Here is a 21209-nt window from a genome sequence, read left to right as displayed (position 1 = left end):
TCGCCATGTGATTCGGACTTTTTCTGATGAATTATGCCTTGTAATTTTAGTTGCAATGGGGCTCACAGTCAAAACAAGTTACCTGAATAACAATTACTTGAACTGAAACATCCTTTTATTTTGTATCCTTCATTGCTGCACGGTTTCAGCGGCGTAGTCGTTTTCAGACCGGGCGGACATATTCTGATTACAGTCGAAAGCTATAGTGGTCATTGACAACAAACCAAGTATGTCTGTTCCATGGTTATACCGTACACTTAAAATGAGTAGACAGCCGAAACAGTGCAGTAGTGAAGGATATAAAATAAGATGTTATAACGGCAGCCAGTGCGGGAGATTATCGTCATTTATGAAAAAATACACTAATTGAAGTTTTCTAACGGAGGCATAGTTCCGCGATATCTAAAACCTCTTTGCTCTAAAGGATGCTGTTTAGACGGTCCTCAACACGAAAGAGACAATTCAATATCTCCCTGTGGTACTTAACCTCCATAAAAGTTTCTCGGGTTAGCCACGAGGCTCTAGAATGTGCTATAAGCGATGTACAGTACAACTGGTCGTTCGTTCCCACTCGAGACTGTACAGATTAAGTTAACCCTTTCCTTGATCAACTTACTGAATCGACGCTTACAACTCCTCCCTAACCATTCTGCGCAGCTTCCTCGTTGATGTAGTCGTTTGAAGCAATACCTCTAGCACTACTGAATTCATTCGGAGATTCAATCAGTTTATATATGTGACTGTAAGTGGAAATGCGGGTACCTGGTGTACTTTAAATCAGTCCCGGGATGCCATTACGATACATTTAATGACAAACACAGTGAAAGAGTTAACAATCGCAGTATTAGACATAAGTAACTTAAATATTACGTAAAATGGTAGCTTGGCTAGCACGGAGATCAGATGTGGAGTGCATCCGAACTCCGACTAAGTAGTTTCGAGCGCAACAGAAAGAAATGTTGAGAACAGTTAGTATCACTTCGAAACCATTCTTAGCTATCGAGAGATCAATATATTCAATTATGTCCTGATATAAACTGTTTACTGCGTAATTGTACGGTAGCATCAAAGCTTTAATGACACTTCCACTCCTCCTAACATTTAACATCCCCAACGTGGCTTTTAATAATTAATATTTAACAACTAAAAGTGTTATCTTCTTGCCTAAATGTTGGTGTATGCCCGACGTTCAGACTCTTCAAGTAGGACTCGCTCGCCAGGGTTGCTCATAGTTCCTCACATCATTAGCATTAAACAAGTCGCCTTGCCAGCCATACTCGCGAACGCTCGGCACTGTGCATCGCCGTCTGGAAGTCAATACGTCAATGAAAAGGTACCCACTAAAGGTCTTCGATTTTGTATAGTGCTGTCGAGAGCACGCATCCATTTACACTAGCAGTTAAGAATTATTAAATTTGTCTGAAACAGTTACCCGTTCCCCGCTGGCGACGGCTTCTGGTACTCGTAAGACCTGTAGTGATAACATGCTGTGACGAACCGCCGTGGCTTGTCTTTCTCGTGGGCCTCGCGTGTGGAGCGGTCATCGATGCTGCCTGAGTTCCGAGAGTGAGAACTGTTTCTTGCTAGTCGCTACAGTATTAGGCACTGCTGCATAAGAAAGCGACTTTCTCTGTTAACGGGAAAGCCTCGATACAACGTTAAAACTAGCAAATAAAATGTGGTCCAAAATAAGAGGAACGTTACCTCGAGATCGCTTGATGTGCACAATCACGCATAAAACCATCATATTTGAGTTCTGTCCACTAAACAGTTCAACAAAGAGTGCTCTTAGAGCGTGGTAATCTCGCGTCTAACGCATATGATTCCATCACTGTCGAACAGATTTAAGCGAGACAGGTCAGAAAATACTTCATTTTGTCAAACTACACTGACGGGCCTATTGCAATCCAAAGCGTTTGTGTTTCCTAGACTGTGGAAGCCGTTGCAGAGGAGTGCGTGCTACGAGCCCAGCGGCGTCAAACGATCGACGCAGGTAGGTCTACATCTACATGGATACTCTCCAAATCACATTTAAGTGCTTGGCAGAGGGTTCGTCGAACCACCTTCACAGTTTCCTATTGTTCCAATCTCGCATAGCGCGTGGAAAGAATGAACACCTATATCTTTCCATACGAGCTCTGATTTCCCTTATTTTATGATGGTGATAGTTCCTCCCTATGTAGGTCGGTGTCAACAAAATATTTTCGCATTCGGAGGAGAAAGTTGGTGATTGGAATTTCGTGAGAAGATTCCGTCACAACGAAATTCTTTTAATGATTTCCAACCCAAATCCTGTATCATTTCTGTAACATTCTCTCCCATATTTCGCGATAACACAAAACGTGCTACCTTTCTTTCAACTATTTCGATGTACTCTGTCAGTCCTATCTGGTAAGGATCCAACACCGAGCAGCAGTATTCTAAAAGAGGACGGACACGCGTAGTGTAGGCAGTCTCCTTAGTAGGTCTGTCACATTTTCTAAGTGTCCTGCCTTCCCACAACATTTTCTATGTGTTCTTTCCAATTTAAGTTATAAGTAATTCTAATACCTACGTATTTAGTTGAATTTACGGCTTTTAGATTAGACTGATTTATTGTGTAACCGTAGTTTAACGAGTTCCTTTTAGCACTCATCTAGATAACCTCACACTTTTCATTATTTAGGGTCAACTGCCACTTTTCGCACCCTTCAGATATCTTTTCTAAATCGTTTTGCAGTTTGTTTTGATCTTCTGATGACTTTATTAGTCGATCAACGACAGCGTCATCTGCAAACAACCGAAGACGGCTGCTCAGATTGTCTCCCAAATCGTTTATATAAATAAGGAACAGCAGATGGCCTATAACACTACCTCGGGGAACGCCTGAAATCACTTTTGTGCTCCAGCGTCGAACTAGCAATTGAGGCTGCGACGCTGTCGATGTTGACACCATATAAATTCCACTTGTCCGACAGACATAGTGCTGTAGTGACACCACGCTCAGTACGAGTGGGAATGTCACAGTATGACAAACCCATTACGACTACTCACAGGCCGATCATGGGCCATTTGACGTTGAAGAGATACGCTGACACTTGATTTCGGTTTCCCACTTCATTTGACAAGCCTTTGGGCTGGTTACTGCTGCTTCTGCTGCTGCAGCTGCAGAAAATTATCAGTGAGATTTCCACGGCAAATACAAAGCTGAAAATAATGCAAGGTACTACCAAAAGACAGTCGTTTGTGGTCTCAGTGTGGTGTTAAACGTGCTTTACTATAACTCGCCAAGACTGGATTTCAGACTTTATACGAGCAGGTAAGATGGGTTCTTCAACTGTCATTGAACGTAACGTGATTACCTAAGCACAGCACGAATTTGTATATACCAACTTCACGTCGGTTCTCGAGTGAACCTCTGGTTTTTCATCCTAATACCACGACGTAACAAGTGCTGTACATAAACTTTCGAGTAATTTGTTTGAACGACATCCTAGTCTTCGGAAATTCGCAGTTGACAATACGAATTATTGTGCCCAAATGGCACAAGAGCTTGAAAGTGAACTGGTAAATTAATTTCGTTATACGAGCACTAGAAAATTACTGTATTGAAAGTCTTTAGTGAACGAGGTAATATAACTATTCGTTACGTGTAACTTAATATCATCAGAAGAATTTATCAATGCATAAATCGAGAATGGGAAATCTGCAAGCTATTTGATTGCTTAATGAATATTATTGTGAACAGAACAGTAAGTTGAGTGACGTTCCATTGCGCTGCTATGAAATATATCGTTTAATGAACATCGAGCTAAGAATCGTAGCAATCGAATACCAAATTAAACATGCTTATTCTGTTTTAAAATTGTGTTGGGGTCTTCAGCATAAAGTGCAACGGGAACGTATAATTTCGGCATTTTGTCAGAAGTTTTATTTGGATTATGCTGTCGGTTCTGAAGATGATTTGAAATTATGCATCATGCAGAATGTACATAAATAACAAGCTAAGCTAAATGTAATACCTTACTGTAACAACCAACACAACAGCGATACGAATGTTATCTACTTGAACTGAAATGTGGTTCAGGAAGAAAATTCCTTAAAATAGTTTTATTGTCTGTAAAATATTACATTGTTGTAGACGCATCCGACCGAATTTTTCTTGGAGCATTCATCTACGAATACTGGTAGGTGTCGTGGATAATATATTTTAGATGGACTGAATTCAATTTCAATGATTAGTTATTATCTTTTTGATGGAAACTACATTTTAAAAAATCAATAAAAATGAAAAATATGTGCATTGGCTTACTCAACTCTTTTCAAGGGAACCTGAAGTCTTGTTTTTTACCAAGTGTTGACGGTGACACTGAAGCAGCCGAAACAGTATAAACGCAACTCTAGCTCACTCAAGTACATACGCATCGTGTATTCAACGAAAGCGAGTTCAACATAAACGGAAAAGTATTTACACAATTTACTAAAACAGCTTTAGTTCTTTCGTACCTCTGTTACGAAGTAAACCATCTACAGCCACACTTCCATGTCATACACGTATGCGAGCGAACGCATGGCAATTACAGATGTGTCTACCAAAGAGAATCCATGGCTTGAGCAGGGTAACCAGAACATTTAGAAATCTCCCAGGCAGCGAAACGCGAGCACAAACGAAATCTACTGCTCTCTCTCTCTATATCATAAAAGACAGATGCGACACGTCGTACTCGTGGTGTGAATGACCTCTCAAACTGTACCGTTTTACAACTCCACACTACAGAAAACAAGGATTTTCCAAAATCGAGACAATATGGAGCAACGATACTGGAAGTGTGATTGTATGGCGACCTGGAGGATCCGACGTGTGCTGAGTTAAACAGTGAAGATGATTGTTCGATCATCGCAAGATTACCTTCAGAATTTGATGAAACAGCGAAACTGTAACACATTTCCGGAATTGGTTGAACTCATAGAAAATAATATTCCTCTACCTATCAGTAAAATAAAACAAACAAAATTGTGTTTATCAAATGGATATTTGTGTGCAGTAAGTGAAAAAAAAGGAAAAATAGTTTACGCATATACAAACAGCACCAACAGAGTATAGAGTTGCTGAATTATATACTTATACGCCGGCCGAAGTGGCCGTGCGGTTAAAGGCGCTGCAGTCTGGAACCGCAAGACCGCTACGGTCGCAGGTTCGAATCCTGCCTCGGGCATGGATGTTTGTGATGTCCTTAGGTTAGTTAGGTTTAACTAGTTCTAAGTTCTAGGGGACTAATGACCTCAGCAGTTGAGTCCCATAGTGCTCAGAGCCATTTGAACCATATATACTTATAATCAAAATGCTGATACGTATTTTTTGGATCTAATGATCGTAACTTTAATGACTTCTATCATCCTTTAGAAGTATCAGTGACTTACCCGTATTGGAACATCATTTTGATTCAGATTACAATGAATTACTGATTTAATCATTACTGAATTCCGTTCACTAAATTACAATAATAAGAAAAAGCTGCGTAGGTCTAATCGTTGAACCAAATTTTTTTAAACGTACCTTGGCAATTATTATTGCTTCCGCTACCATGAGGAGTGGTTATCGCACTGAAAACAATAAACTTGTAAATTCTGATATGCAAGAATGTTGTTTGTGAAGATTAATTATAATAGATGATCCATACTTAAATAATGATTCTTTGGAAAGATTGAAATGTGTATTTTCAGGTAGGTAACAGTACAAATATTGCGTTTTTTATGAAACCGGTTTTGTACTTACAAAAATACATCTTGTTTTATGTAGAAAAGCACACATGTGCGGAAGAAATGCATGGGAAGAAAGAATTGTAAAATGTCATTTGAGAAAATGGACTAAAATATTTAGAAAAGAATTTCATCCAGTGTGTACATACAAAATACTTACTGATACGCAGTTAATAAAAGTAAAATAATAAAATGTTTACAAACTTATTTCACTTTCAGTCAATTCAGCATTAATCATTTCCACATCCTCATTCCTTTTAATAGTTTTATTCTCCATTTTTCTGGTGAAAAAAAAATTAAATGTCGTGTGGCTAGGGCCTCCCGTCGGGTACACCGTTCGCCTGGTGCAGGTCTTTCGAGTTGACGCCACTTAAGCGACCTGTGCGTCGATGGGGATGAAATGATGATGATTAGGACACAACACCCAGTCCCTGAGCGGAGAAAATCTCCGACCCAGCCGGGAATCGAACCCGGGACCTTAGGAGTGACATTCCGTCACGCTGACCACTCAGCCACCGGGGCCGGACGTTTTTCTGGTTTTGATACACTTCATGAAGAGGTGCTGTACTGGCTGCCAATGAATTTGATGAAGATTGGACATCTACACCGTCATTAGTTTCGTAGGGAGTTTTCTATCTGGTGTATCTGGTTTCTGTTTATGAGCAATACCTCTCAATACTTTATCGAGTTTAAAGTTGTCAGTGACTCAGAAAGGAGTTCAAAATTCAATAATATAAAATGTCTGGCAGGTAGTAAAGCAAGTTTTAAATGCAACCTATAAGAATTTATTTTGGATAACTCCTGCTGTTGTAGTCCCCTTTTGTACACGCAGTTGGACACTGAGAACAAATGAACTGATTAACACACACACCAGCGTTTTACTTACTAATGGTAGGACACTTGTCTTTTATAGCTCACCTATCTACTGTGAGTGAAGGTAACAAGTATGGGAACAATATATCTGTAATTCTTGAACCCTTGACCGCGGGACACAGCTCAACACTCTGAATATTCTTGCCTGACGTAAGCTCGGCATAGCGAGGACGCCACGACTTCATCCACAGGAAACAGAGGTTGCACTCCACCCAAGTGAAGTCTCGCTTTTCGCATTTCATAATCGCTGCGTGGGAGTGGCGCCTGACAACTCCGGGAGGCGTGGCTCAAACCTCGTCTGGATTGGTGACACAGTGTTGACACGCAGCGTCTTCGCTGTGGTCGATTGCTGGCGTAAAGTTATCGATGACTGACGACGCAGCACCTGCTACTTCAGCGACACAATAGTATTTAAAAACTGTATCCTGTACACAGAAGTTTTAAGTGTGTTGCATGAGTAGGACTGAAAAATAATTTCTTTGAAGCCAAATTAAGACCAGTGTACCATTTATGAACTTGTTAATGACCAGCACAGAAATAAATCATGTGTACATGTCCTGTAAGCTGATTCACTCCACATCATTTCGATAGTCTTTTGTTTGTTGTTTCCTTTTAGTCTTTTATCTACATACAAGGACAGAACAAATGTACGCGAATGGCATAAATATAGCACATAATATTGTAACATAAATTCAAATGTGTTACTGTAACAAAGTGTCATGGGGTTTAAGGAGAAAACTTCTACATAACAATTATAATTTACAAATATTGCTACGCTACTGGCTATTAAAATTGTTACACCAAGAAGAAATGCAGATGAGAAACGGGTATTCATTGGACAAATATGTTATACTGGAACTGACACGTGATTAAATTTTCACGCAATTTGGGTGCATAGATCCTGAGAAATCAGTACCCAGAACAACCACCTCTGGCCGTAACAACGGCCTTGATACTCCTGGGCATTGAGTCAAACAGAGTTTCGATAGCGTGTACAGGTACAGCTGCCCATGCACCTTCAACACGATACCACAGTTCATCAAGAGTAGTGACTGGCGTACTGTGACGAGCCAGTTGCGCGGCCACCATTGACCAGACGTTTTCAGTTGGTGAGAGATCTGGAGAATGTGCTGGCCAGGGCAGCAGTCGAACATTTTTTGTATCCTGAAAGGGTCGTACAGGACCTGCAACATGCGGTCATGCATTATCCTGCTGAAATGTAGGGTTTCGCAGGGATCGAATGAAGGGTAGAGCCACAGGTCGTAACACATCTGAAATGTAACGTCCACTGTTCAAAGTGCCGTCAATGCGAACAAGAGGTGACCGAGACGTGTAACCAATGGCACCCCATACCATCGTTGTTGTTGTTGTTGTGTTCTTCAGTCCTGAGACTGGTTTGATGCAGCTCTCCATGCTACTCTATCCTGTGCAAGCTTCTTCATCTCCCAGTACCTACCGCAACCTACATCCTTCTGAATCTGCTTAGTGTATTGATCTCTTGGTCTCCCTCTACGATTTTTACCCTCCACGCTGCCCTCCAATGCTAAATTTGTGATCCCTTGATGCCTCAAAACATGTCCTACCAACCGAACCCTTCTTCTAGTCAAGTTGTGCCACAAACGTCTCTTCTCCCCAATCCTATTCAATACCTCCTCATTAGTTACGTGATCCGTCACGCCGGGTGAAACGCCAGTATGGCGATGACGAATACACGCTTCCAAAGTGCGTTCACCGCGATGTCGCCAAACACGGATGCGACCATCACGATGCTGTAAACAGAACCTAGATTCATCCGAAAAAATGACGTTCTGCCATTCGTGCACCCAGGTTCGTCGTTGAGTACACGATCGCAGGCGCTCCTGTCGGTGACGCAGCGTCAAGAGTAACCGCAGCCATGGTCTCCGAGCTGATAGTCCATGCTGCTGCAAACGTCGTCGAACTGTTCGTGCAAATGGTTGTTGTCTTGCAAACGTCACCATCTGATGACTCAGGGATCGAGACGTGGCTGCACGATCCGTTACAGCCATGCGGAGAAGAAGCCTGTCATATCGACTGCTAGTGATACGAGGCCGTTGGGATCCAGCACGGCGTTCCGTATTACCCTCCTGAACCCACCGATTCCACATTCTGCTAACAGTCATTGGATCTCGACCAACGTGGGCAGCAATGTCGCCATACGATAAACCGCAATCGCGATAGGCTACAATCCGAAAGTCGGAAACGTGATGGTGTTCATTTTTCCTCCTTACACGAGGCGTCACAACAGCGTTTCACCAGGCAACGCCAGTCAACTGCTGTTTGTGTATGAGAAATCGGTTGGAAACTTTCCTCATGTCAGCACGTTGTAGGTGTCGCCACCGGCGCCAACCTTATGTGAATGCTCTGAAAAGCTAATTATTTGCATATCACAGCATCTTCTTACTGTCGGTTAAATTTCACGTGTGTAGCACGTCATCTTCGTGGTGTAGCAAATTTAATGGCCACTAGTGTACTTACTTCATTTGGCGCACGGATGTATGTTCATCCGGAATCCAGAACGCATGTGCTTTGGGTGTACTGTACTACTCCGCATTTCTGCATCACAAATTTTGTAATGTATGATTCTGGTCTACTCTACTACACAACATTACACTACACAGCACTACATTTCACTAGTGTGATTTGTATTAGAACCGAGACAAATTTTCTCATTTGTATGGATATTTATCCCCTGGCGCACTGGGACACAGCTCGGAAGTCGCAGACTCTGTGCCGCTGTGCCATGCAAGGTGTAGGGAGTAATAGGAAATCCTTCCTGGTCCTCTCCGAGTCTTATCTCCTCACTAATTCCGGAAGGCTATTGTAGTGGATGTTCAGCTGTGGTGCGTCTCTTTGTCATTATGTATGGACCTCTTCTTGGTTGTCTCTCTGCCATATAGGCTTGCAGTTCATAAGCTGATATTTTGTTAATCTTTGACACTGCCAATGGAGAGATACGCGGTCAGTTGATTTAAAACATTTATAAATAAAAATTTAGATAGCCAATTTTCTTCATCATAGGGTTTCGACTCACTGACGAGCCATCCTCAGATCTAAAATAAGATATTGTTCAGTGCATGACAATCATTAAAAATCGTCGTATTTTTACTGCTAAGTCATCCTAAAATCAAAAATCGTAGTTGCTTATGTAAACTGATTAGTGATCAACGTTGTCAATTTACATAACCAACAACGACTTCCTATTTTAGGGCGACTTACTGCTTAAAATACGATGATATGTAATGATTGTCATACACTGAACAACGTTTTAGGTTGATCTGAGGATGGCTCTTCAAGCCGGTAATTAGTAAAGAAAATTAAGAATCTTCATATAGGATTTCGGATGCACATTCTGATATTTTGTCTGCCAATGAATTTAGCTTGCGCCACAGCTCCTGCCACATCGATAAAAAAAAAGGGTCAGATAAATGTACAGAACAGTAGCTAACTACATTTGTTATCTTTCGAAACTTTTCACTTATTCCTGGGACGCTGCTCGACACATCCTCCAAGTTCGGATTCACCCATATACACACATCAAAAAAAGTTTTGCATCACCTCCGTTCCGAGAGTTTTGTAACCTGTACAGAAAATTGGAATAGAGACCATCATAAAAATCATTTCAGCCCTTTTTATTGCTCATGAAAACCACACATTGCATGTTGTACCACCATACAACAAGACCTTCAGAGGCTGTTGTCCAGATTGCTGTACACACCGGTACCTCTAATACCCAGTAGCACGTCCTCTTGCATTGATGCATGCCTGTATTCGTCGTGGCACACTATCCACAAATTCATCAAGGAACTGTTGGTCCAGATTGTCCCACTCCTCAGCGGCGATTCGGCGTAGATCTCTCAGAGTGGTTGGTGGGTCACGTCGTCCATAAATAGCCCTTTTCAATCTATCCCAGGCATGTTCGATAGAGTTCATGTCTGGAGTACATGCTAGCCACTCTGGTCGAGCGATGTCGTTATCCTGAAGGAAGTCATTCACAAGATGTGCACGATGGGGGCGCGAATTGTCGTCTATGAAGACGGATGCCTCGCCAATATGCTGCCGATATGGTTGCACTATCGGTCGGAGGATGGCATTCACGTATCGTACAGCCTTTACGGCGCCTTCGATGACCACCAGCGGCGGACGTCGGGCCCACATAATGCCATCCGAAAACATCAGGGAACCTCCACCTTGCTGCACTCGCTGGATCTGGACAGTGTGTCTAAGGCTTTCAGCCTGACCGAGTTGCCTCCAAACACGTCTCCCACGATTGTCTGGTTGACGGCATATGCGACACTCATCGGTGCAGAGAACGTGATGCCAATCCTGAGCGGTCCATTCGGCATGTTGTTGGGCCCATCTGTACCGCGCTGCATGGTGTCGTGGTTGCAAAGATGGACCTCGCCATGGACGTCGGGAGTGGAGTTGCGCATCAGCCTATTGCCAATTGCGCACAGTTTGAGTCATGGCACGACGTCCTGTGGCTACACGGTAAGCATTATTCAACATGGTGGCGTTGCTGTCATGTTTTCTCCGTGCCATAATCCTTAGGTATCGGTCATCCACTGCAGTAGTAGCCCTTGGGCGTCCTGAGGGAGGCATGTCATCGACAGTTCCTGTCTCTCTCTGTATCTCCTTCATGTCTGAACAACATCGCTTTGGTTCACTCCGAGTCGCCTGGACACTTCCCTTGTTGAGAGACCTTCCTTGCACAAAGTAACGCGATCGAACCACCGTATTTACCGTCTAGGCATGGTCGAATTACAGACAACACGAGCCGTGTACCTCCTTCCTGGTGGAATGACTGGAACTGACGGTTGTCGCATCCCCTCCGTCTAAAACGCGCTGCTCATGCATGATTGTTTACATCTTTGGGCGGGTTTAGTCACATCTCTGAACAGTCATAGGGACGGTGTCTGTGATGTTAGGTTAGGTTAGGTTAGGTTAGGTTATCCACAGTAAACGTCTATCTTCAGGAGCTCTTGGAACCGATGTGATGGAAAACTTTTTTAATGTGTGTATTATTTCTAAGGGCTACAGTTTTCACAAACACATGCAAGACGAAGCACGCCTGCCAGCTAGCTATGCAGCGTAACTAGCGCATGGCAGCTGGGCCGTATGCCCTGGACGTCATTTCCATGGGGACGGAGTTTTTTAAGAAGCGAAAAAAATTATGAAGGGCGAAAGAAAAGGAGAAGTTGCAGGGCATAGAAGTAGCAGAGGGAGAACTGAATCGATTCTAGGGCACTAAAATGGGAGTGGGGATGGACATGTATGTATGAATCATGTATTCTGCAACAGTTTCATAAGACACACCTCGCCCTAGTAGGGCGACACTTCTTCCTCGTTTTCGGCTGCTAGATGGAGCCTCTCTCCTTACGTCAAATGAGCCGACGCTACTGAAGTATAAACCGTACATTTTGTGATTGCTTTGTTTGTTACGGCTTTGTATTGATCAGCAAGGGAAAACCAATCACGTTATTGTTGCAAGAAAGGGGCCGTCGGACTGTGCGTTGTTACACGTTCTGAATTGTATCAAACAAATAGAAATTATCGTGATGTATAACTGTTACCCTACTGTAAAGTCATGTCGATCTCAATAAGGCAGTAAGGAAAAAAGAGTAAAATTGGTCACTGCATCTCAAATGAACTACAGCTAGGTGTCCAATACATTTACCTCGCAGAGTGCAGAGTTCGGCTTAAAATCACATCGCATCCGATTGGAAGATCGCTAATGCAGCTCGCCCAGCCGTCAGACTATTTAATGTGCCGCTTCATCTCGCTGCGAGAAAATCGTGGCTCGTAAAGTTCGTGAGGAACTCGGAGTAAGTACTGTCCATAAAACATATTTTACGCTCCCTCGAAACGTCGGCTCCTATTATAAGTAACTACTGCTTCTATATCATCCTGACAAACAGGTAATCAAATGAATCACTATTCCATTAGGCGCCTCACGAAACTTCGATTGGATGAAGAGGTAATTTGGATATGATATTTGCCTAACCCACTTTCTCATTGGCTCTTCAGTAATATCGTGATGCCATGAAATCTTCGCATTTCTAACTGTTAATTTCAGACCAAGAGTGACAAATTATATATATATATACCGCCGGACTAAATTAGTAAATACTGTTACTCGTTCTTTCAACAGTTGCCTGTCAAGAATTCAGTGCAGGCTGAAGGTATCTGGCATGCTTACGCGATAGCGTAGCCAACTTCCGTCACATGATTATCTGATAACGTGGGGTATCCCTTCGTCGATAGCAGCGTGAGTCATCTCTCACACGACCTAGTACACGGTTCTGTAGAACGGATGGATCAAGTTGACGAAGGAAAAAAGTTTATGAATTAGCATCCATTCTTGTATTCAGTGTACTGTGTCTGTCACTTCGCGATTTGGTTCTCTCAAATGTGTTGAATGCTGAAGGTTTTGTTTCCACAGTTATTCATGAGTGAACAGAACCTCTTTTTAAAATATCTGTTTATCGATGTATATTTTTTCACAGGCTCTACATTTTAGCTTCTAAACTCCAGCTAGAGATATTTTATGAGTTATTCCAGTGAATCACATTTATGTACTCTTATTGTGCTGTGTTTTTAGGTTTTTTTTTCAGTTCATGCTGAATTTTATCTTATACTTGTCACCATTAATCTGTGACAATGTGTTTGTCTTTTTACACTCCTGGAAATGGAAAAAAGAACACATTGACACCGGTGTGTCAGACCCACCATACTTGCTCCGGACACTGCGAGAGGGCAGTACAAGCAATGATCACACGCACGGCACAGCGGACACACCAGGAACCGCGGTGTTGGCCGTCGAATGGCGCTAGCTGCGCAGCATTTGTGCACCGCCGCCGTCAGTGTCAGCCAGTTTGCCGTGGCATACGGAGCTCCATCGCAGTCTTTAACACTGGTAGCATGCCGCGACAGCGTGGACGTGAACCGTATGTGCAGTTGACGGACTTTGAGCGAGGGCGTATAGTGGGCATGCGGGAGGCCGGGTGGACGTACCGCCGAATTGCTCAACACGTGGGGCGTGAGGTCTCCACAGTACATCGATGTTGTCGCCAGTGGTCGGCGGAAGGTGCACGTGCCCGTCGACCTGGGACCGGACCGCAGCGACGCACGGATGCACGCCAAGACCGTAGGATCCTACGCAGTGCCGTAGGGGACCGCACCGCCAATTCCCAGCAAATTAGGGACACTGTTGCTCCTGGGGTATCGGCGAGGACCATTCGCAACCGTCTCCATGAAGCTGGGCTACGGTCCCGCACACCGTTAGGCCGTCTTCCGCTCACGCCCCAACATCGTGCAGCCCGCCTCCAGTGGTGTCGCGACAGGCGTGAATGGAGGGACGAATGGAGACGTGTCGTCTTCAGCGATGAGAGTCGCTTCTGCCTTGGTGCCAATGATGGTCGTATGCGTGTCTGGCGCCGTGCAGGTGAGCGCCACAATCAGGACTGCATACGACCGAGGCACACAGGGCCAACACCCGGCATCATGGTGTGGGGAGCGATCTCCTACACTGGCCGTACACCACTGGTGATCGTCGAGGGGACACTGAATAGTGCACGGTACATCCAAACCGTCATCGAACCCATCGTTCTACCATTCCTAGACCGGCAAGGGAACTTGCTGTTCCAACAGGACAATGCACGTCCGCATGTATCCCGTGCCACCCAACGTGCTCTAGAAGGTGTAAGTCAACTACCCTGGCCAGCAAGATCTCCGGATCTGTCCCCCATTGAGCATGTTTGGGACTGGATGAAGCGTCGTCTCACGCGGTCTGCACGTCCAGCAAGAACGCTGGTCCAACTGAGGCGCCAGGTGGAAATGGCATGGCAAGCCGTTCCACAGGACTACATCCAGCATCTCTACGATCGTCTCCATGGGAGAATAGCAGCCTGCATTGCTGCGAAAGGTGGATATACACTGTACTAGTGCCGACATTGTGCATGCTCTGTTGCCTGTGTCTATGTGCCTGTGGTTCTGTCAGTGTGATCATGTGATGTATCTGACCCCAGGAATGTGTCAATAAAGTTTCCCCTTCCTGGGACAATGAATTCACGGTGTTCTTATTTCAATTTCCAGGAGTGTATTTTGCATTCGGTCAAAAGCAATTTCGTCATTTGATTTACCTTCAATCCTTTTGTTCATTTTGGAATAAATTTTGTCGACAGATGTAGATGGTGTCCATTGTTATGTGCTATGATCTTTAGTGTGACAATGTTTGATTTAATATTATCGTGACTTAGTGAATATTTGTACATTCTGCTGATACAGGATTGAAAATAAGCTTCTTTATGGCTTCTATGATGGCAAGAGTTGTTGTGGATCACTGTATTTGTAGTTGTAGGTTTGCTGAAAGTGTTGAAGATAGTTGCTAATTCTTCTATGTTGTTGTTCTCATCATGTTCAATTGTGTGACGTTGCTATGCAGTTTATTGAATTGTAATGGAATATTAATATCTCTTGTTGACAAAAAGGCTGTCAGCACCGGAACTCTAGCTTAGGCTGAAGAGGAAAGCCTATTATTCGCTGTCAGCTGAAAGAATCATCGTTGTATGACGAAGTAATGATTGTTTCTAGTTGTAGTTGCTTGTGAGCAATCGAACCGTCACGTTCTTAGAATATCTCGAGGAAATTTACAGTGAGCCCTCAAGAGGTCATGACCCCACCATAAAAAGAAAACATTTTAGTAAGGTTTAGTTAGGCTTAAGTAGTTCTAAGTTCTAGGGGACTGATGACCACAGAAGTCCCATAGTGCTCAGAGCCATTTGCACCATTTGAACCAGAGCTGAACTGAGGTAGTCCTGCGGCCTTGCCAGAAGAGTCAAAACTGCTTCACCCTTCCCCTCCCCTGAAACTACCTTTCTGTAAAAGTTTACCAAATAGATGCGTAACTAGGTTTGAACAACTAGACTGCGAACCTGAGTGTCTAGCGAGATTTGATACAAGTATAGCACTCTGATTAGCAAAGAAACTTAAGACTTTCGATTCCTTATCATGGGTCAGAGTTTTATTCGCGCTATAATGAAATACTAATGCGTATGTAAGGTTTACTTCGTGTGGTACTGCGACACCACGTGCTTGAGCAATGCAGCTGATGACCAATGACATGTTTGTTTGCACAAGGTTTCGACTTACATGAACAGAGTACAGTTGTAGGTAAGCAAGATAGCCATAATACAGGGAGTAAACATCTCTAGAAAAGGCAGTCAATGATGCTACACAGAAACGTTGGTACAAGGGAGGTAAATGCGAAGTAAAATGGTTCAAATGGCTCTGAGCACTATGGGACTTAACATCTTAGGTCACCAGTCCCCTAGAACTTAGAACTAGTTAAACCTAACTAACCTAAGGACATCACACACATCCATGCCCGAGGCAGGATTCGAACCTGCGACCGTAGCAGTCGCGCGGTTCCGGACTGCGCGCCTAGAACCACGAGACCACCGCGGCCGGCAAATGCGAAGTAACCTTGGGTAACAGAAGAAATACTTCAGCTGATCGATGAAAGAAGGAATTGCAAAAATGTTCATCGAAAGACAGGAACACAGCAATTTAAATCACCAGGAAAGAAATAAATAGCAAGTGCACACGAGACTTTCGGAAAAATATCATCCACGCAATTCCGAAGACATTAAGGGAAGGTAAGTGTGAAAATTATTGCACAATCACCTTAACAACTCATTCATTCAAGCTGCTAGCAAGAATAAAATACAGAATATTGAGAACAAAAACTGAGGATCTTTTAGGTGACGATCAATTTGGCTTCAGGAAAGGTAAAAAGGTACGAGTAAGGCAGTTCTGACGTTGCGCATGGTGATGGAAACAAGGCTGCAGAAAATTCAAGACACGCTCTTAGGATTCGTCTACCTAGAAAAAGCATTCGACTTTGTACAATGGTGAAAAGTGTTCAAAATTCTGAAAAAAATGCAGTCTTTCGCCTCTACTATTCAATCTATACGTCGAAGAAGCAATGGTGGAAATAAAAGGAAGGTTCAAGAATGGGATTAAAATTGAAGATTATAGGACATCAAGGAGAACATTCGATGGTGACATTGCTATCCTCACTGAAAATGAAGAAGAATTACAAGCTCTGTTGCATGGAATGAATAGAATAATGTGTACAGAATGCGGATTGAGAGGAGACAGGAAAAAGACAAAGGCAATGAGATGTAGCAGAAATGAGGATAGCAAGAGACTTAACATCAAAAGTGATGATCATGAAACAGACAAAGTAAAGATTTCTGCTACCTTGGAAACTAAATTAGGCATGACAGACGAAGCAAGCAGACAAGCACAGACAAAAACGGCATTCTTGGCAGAGAGAAGTCTACTCGTACCAAATAGAGGCCTCAATCCGAGGAAAACATTTCTGAGGATGTACGTTTGGAGCACAGAATTATATCGCTTGGAATCACGGATTGTAGGAAAACAGGAACAGAAGAGAACCGATTGAGATGTTACAGAAAAATGTTGATAATTAGGTGGACTGAGAAAATAAAGAATGGGGTGGTTCTCTGCAGAATCGACGAGGTAAGGAACGTATTGAAAATACAGACAAAGGTAGTGGACATGATGATGGGACACGTGTTAAGACATCAGCGAATAACCGTCATGGGAGCTGTAGAGGATAAACACTGAAGGGGAAGACAGTGATGTGAATACATCCAACAAATAACTAAGGACGTACGGTGCAAGTGTTACTCTGAGAAGAAGAGATTAGCACAGGATATGAATCCGTGGCAAGTCGCATAAAACCAGTCAGAAGATCAACGACAAAAAAAATCACAACATAGTCAAAGTCGTGGGAGTTTGTTGCTATTAAAATTCTTATATCAACTGCATGACACATACACCCCACGTTTCCGGTTTAAAGTTCCACAATTATTTTCACAGCGAGTAAAAATTCACAACCACAGATATTCAGGGTCAGGGGTCAGGAATCTGTATGGAGCTCGGAGAAATTATTTTATGCTTTTTAGTCCACTTTAAAACGTCTTATGTTAAAAATACTTTTAGTCAAATAATTATATCGATATATATTAACAGGAACAGTCAAACACGAAGAATAACCAGTAGTTCAGGACCACTGGCACACACTGACTGCTACTACCACGAATCTACCCTGCTTAGTCGCTGCTGCAGAATTGGTTATACTTCATGTTTTACTGTCCCTTTTAATGAACGTCGCTAAAACTAATATAATATGGCACCAGACTAATTTTGGGCCGTTCTGTCAAATGAGCATTTGAAATTCCAGTTTAAAAATCATTTTGTTTGTAAAGGAAAACGAACAGATGCTTTCCTTGACACTGAGTGTTGCGCGAAAGACGTGATTAGCAGTATTTGTTTGTGCTGACTCCAGCTACAAATTGCAAAAACTAAATTGCATGTACCTACCAAATCGATAAAGAAAATTTTACCTGACGACTCTTAGGCCGGACACCCTGTATATTTCCGAAAATTCTGAATAAGTGTTTTTCAAATGCTACATTTCCCTGTATTGCTGTTTCTTGGAAGTTATGGTTAAGTGATGTACTAACCACTAATTTAAATTCAGAGTGTGGTTTTTCTTGGGACAAGATTGGATTGGGGAGGGGGGGGGAGTTGGACCATGTAACATCTTTTATCATTGGTTCTTTTATTTCTATTTGTATGTTGATTTCGTTCATTGTCTCATTCATTGGCACTAACAGATTCGTGTTTTTTCACATATTTACTTCTGATTATGGGGTCTCGTGGCTGTCCCAGCTTGTCCCTTTTGAAAAAGGAACATTTGGCATATGAGCTCAGAATATGCCACATTAAGTGTGGTGGAAGCATAACCTAGATGTCTGAGAATCGAAACCACGCTCTGCTACGAATTGAAATGGCGTCCAGTTGCTCAGAGTAAATTACGTGGAAGAACTGGACTGGGTTTCAGGTAAACATAATTTACAATTTGTAAAACATTTATTACAAAGGACTGGATAGTGCAAATTTCTGGTTTCACATTATGCAAACTGATTATAAGGTGCAAATTCCCGCCGGCTGGAGTGGCTGAGCGATTCTAGTCGCTACAGTCTGGAACCGTGCGACCGCTACGGTCGCAGGTTCGAATCCTGCCTCGGGCATGGGTGTGTGTGATTTCCTTAGGTTAGTTAGGTTTAAGTAGTTCTAAGTTCTAGTTGACTGATGACCTCAGAAGTTAAGTCCCATAGTGCTCAGACCCATTTGAACCATTTTTTTTTTTTTGCAAATTTCCAGTTTCGCATTAAACAAAGTTTCTGCTCAAACACAGTGGCTGTTGGTGCTTAATGAATTTAAAACAGAGGGAATCCAAAGAATTCTTTATCAATTTGAAAACAAGCCCACGGAGATCTTAAATGAAACTTAACAAGAAGTAACAGAATTTAGTCTAGTCTTGAATTTTACGCGTTTGGATGGTGTAATTATTCTGACAAAGGGGACCAGCTAGTGTTCTAGAATCTTATACGACAATTCAAATCTACAAACAGATTCCGACTGACAAAACTAAGAACATGATGGGTAATCAAGATAATTACTTATACAGGGTGTTACAAAAAGGTACGGCCAAACTTTCAGGAAACATTCCTCACACACAAAGAAAGAAAATATGTTATGTGGCCATGTGTCCGGAAACGCTTACTTTCCATGTTAGAGCTCATTTTATTACTTCTCTTCAAATCACATTATTCATGGAATGGAAACACACAGCAACAGAACATACCAGCGTGACTTCAAACACTTTGTTACAGGAAATGTTCAAAATGTCCTCTGTTAGCGAGGATACATGCATCCACCCTCCGTCGCATGGAATCCCTGATGCGCTGATGCAACCCTGGAAATGGCGTATTGTATCACAGCCGTCCACAATATGAGCACGAAGAGTCTCTACATTTGGTACCGGGGTTGCGTAGACAAGAGCTTTCAAATGCCCACATAAATGAAAGTCAAGAGGGTTGAGGTCAGGAGAGCGTGGAGGCCATGGAATTGGTCCGCCTTTACTAATCCATCGGTCACCGAATCTGTTGTTGAGAAGCGTACGAACACTTCGACTGAAATGTGCAGGAGCTCCATCGTGCATGAACCACATGTTGTGTCGTACTTGTAAAGGCACATGTTCTAGCAGCACAGGTAGAGTATCCCGTATGAAATCATGATAACGTGCTCCATTGAGCGTAGGTGGACGAAACTTAAATGAGCTCTAACATGGAAATTAAGCGTTTCCGGACACATGGCCACATAACATCTTTTCTTTATTTGTGTGTGAGGAATGTTTCCTGGAAGTTTGGCCGTACCTTTTTGTAACACCCTGTATATTGCCTCTACATCTAAAGGCCCTTTTAATTAAAAACTTGGCCAGTACTAGATAACAAAAATGTAAGAAAAGTTTTGACATATTAAAAAATAGCCAATCATGGCTCTTCAAAAATTTAAACCTGGCCGGTTCTAGATGATAAAATTGGAGGAAATTTAAAAACATAGGCAACGGTCGTTCATGCCCCTGCAAAAAATTAACCGAACAGAGTGAAACTATTAAACTCACATTAATTAAAACAGCCGATAGGATGATGTCCTTTTTGGAAAAGGGGAAGAAAACAAAATACTACAATTACTGTGGCAGAAGCCCGTAATAAAGTTACTTAACTTATTTCCTTGTGACATGAGTTGGTACAAGCGGCAGTAGGCTCGGCGAAGACAATGTCGGCAGCTGATGCAGGTAGGCAGCAAACCCACAAGAGCACTATTGGGTCAATAGGTTCGATGTCCTCTCTTTGTGTCACAACAGCTGTGAGACTGGAACAAACTAAGGGAGCATCTATGTTGCGGCACCACTAGCCCCTTTGAAAATCTTCCATAGTCAGCTGTTCAGTCAGGAAAGGGTTCTCTTAGCAGGCGCTACCTCCACCAAGGTCAACAGTTCTCCGCACCCATAATCAACAATCATTACACAATTTTAAATATCTTTCCCCTGTCAGATTTACCGTTGTGCATACATTTACTAGAAACAGATCTCAGGAATTGTAGCCCCTTGATTCTGTTCAGCACGGTGAGGCGAGATATCGGGACAGGAAACAAACTCAACATCATCAACACGTTACCTTCTCCTGACAGCCTGTGCTCAAGCAGTACAGTATGTGCAACAATACAGTGACCTCGTAATCCAAAGACAAAAAAGCATCTAATGAATCGGACCCTCCAAAACACCAGACTCTCAGTACATTACGAGGTGCATTCAAGTTCTAAGGCCTCCGATTTTTTTTCTCCGGACTGGAAAGAGATAGAAACATGCGCATTGTTTTAAAATGAGGCCGCGTTCATTTTCAATACGTCCCAGAGATGGCAGCACCGTACGGCAGATGGTAATTTAACGCCAGCGGCGAGAATGAGAACTGTTTTAAATACATAAAATGGCGACGTTTTCCTTACTTGAACAGCGTGCAATCATTCGTTTTCTGAATTTGCGTGGTGTGAAACCAATTGAAATTCATCGACAGTTGGAGGAGACAAGTGGTGATGGAGTTATGGATGTGTCGAAAGTGCGTTTGTGGGTGCGACAGTTT

The sequence above is a fragment of the Schistocerca nitens genome, chromosome 4, assembly GCF_023898315.1.
Source record: "Schistocerca nitens isolate TAMUIC-IGC-003100 chromosome 4, iqSchNite1.1, whole genome shotgun sequence".
In the NCBI taxonomy this organism is placed as follows: Eukaryota; Metazoa; Arthropoda; class Insecta; order Orthoptera; family Acrididae; genus Schistocerca; species Schistocerca nitens.
Note: the sequence above shows the minus strand (reverse complement) of the source record.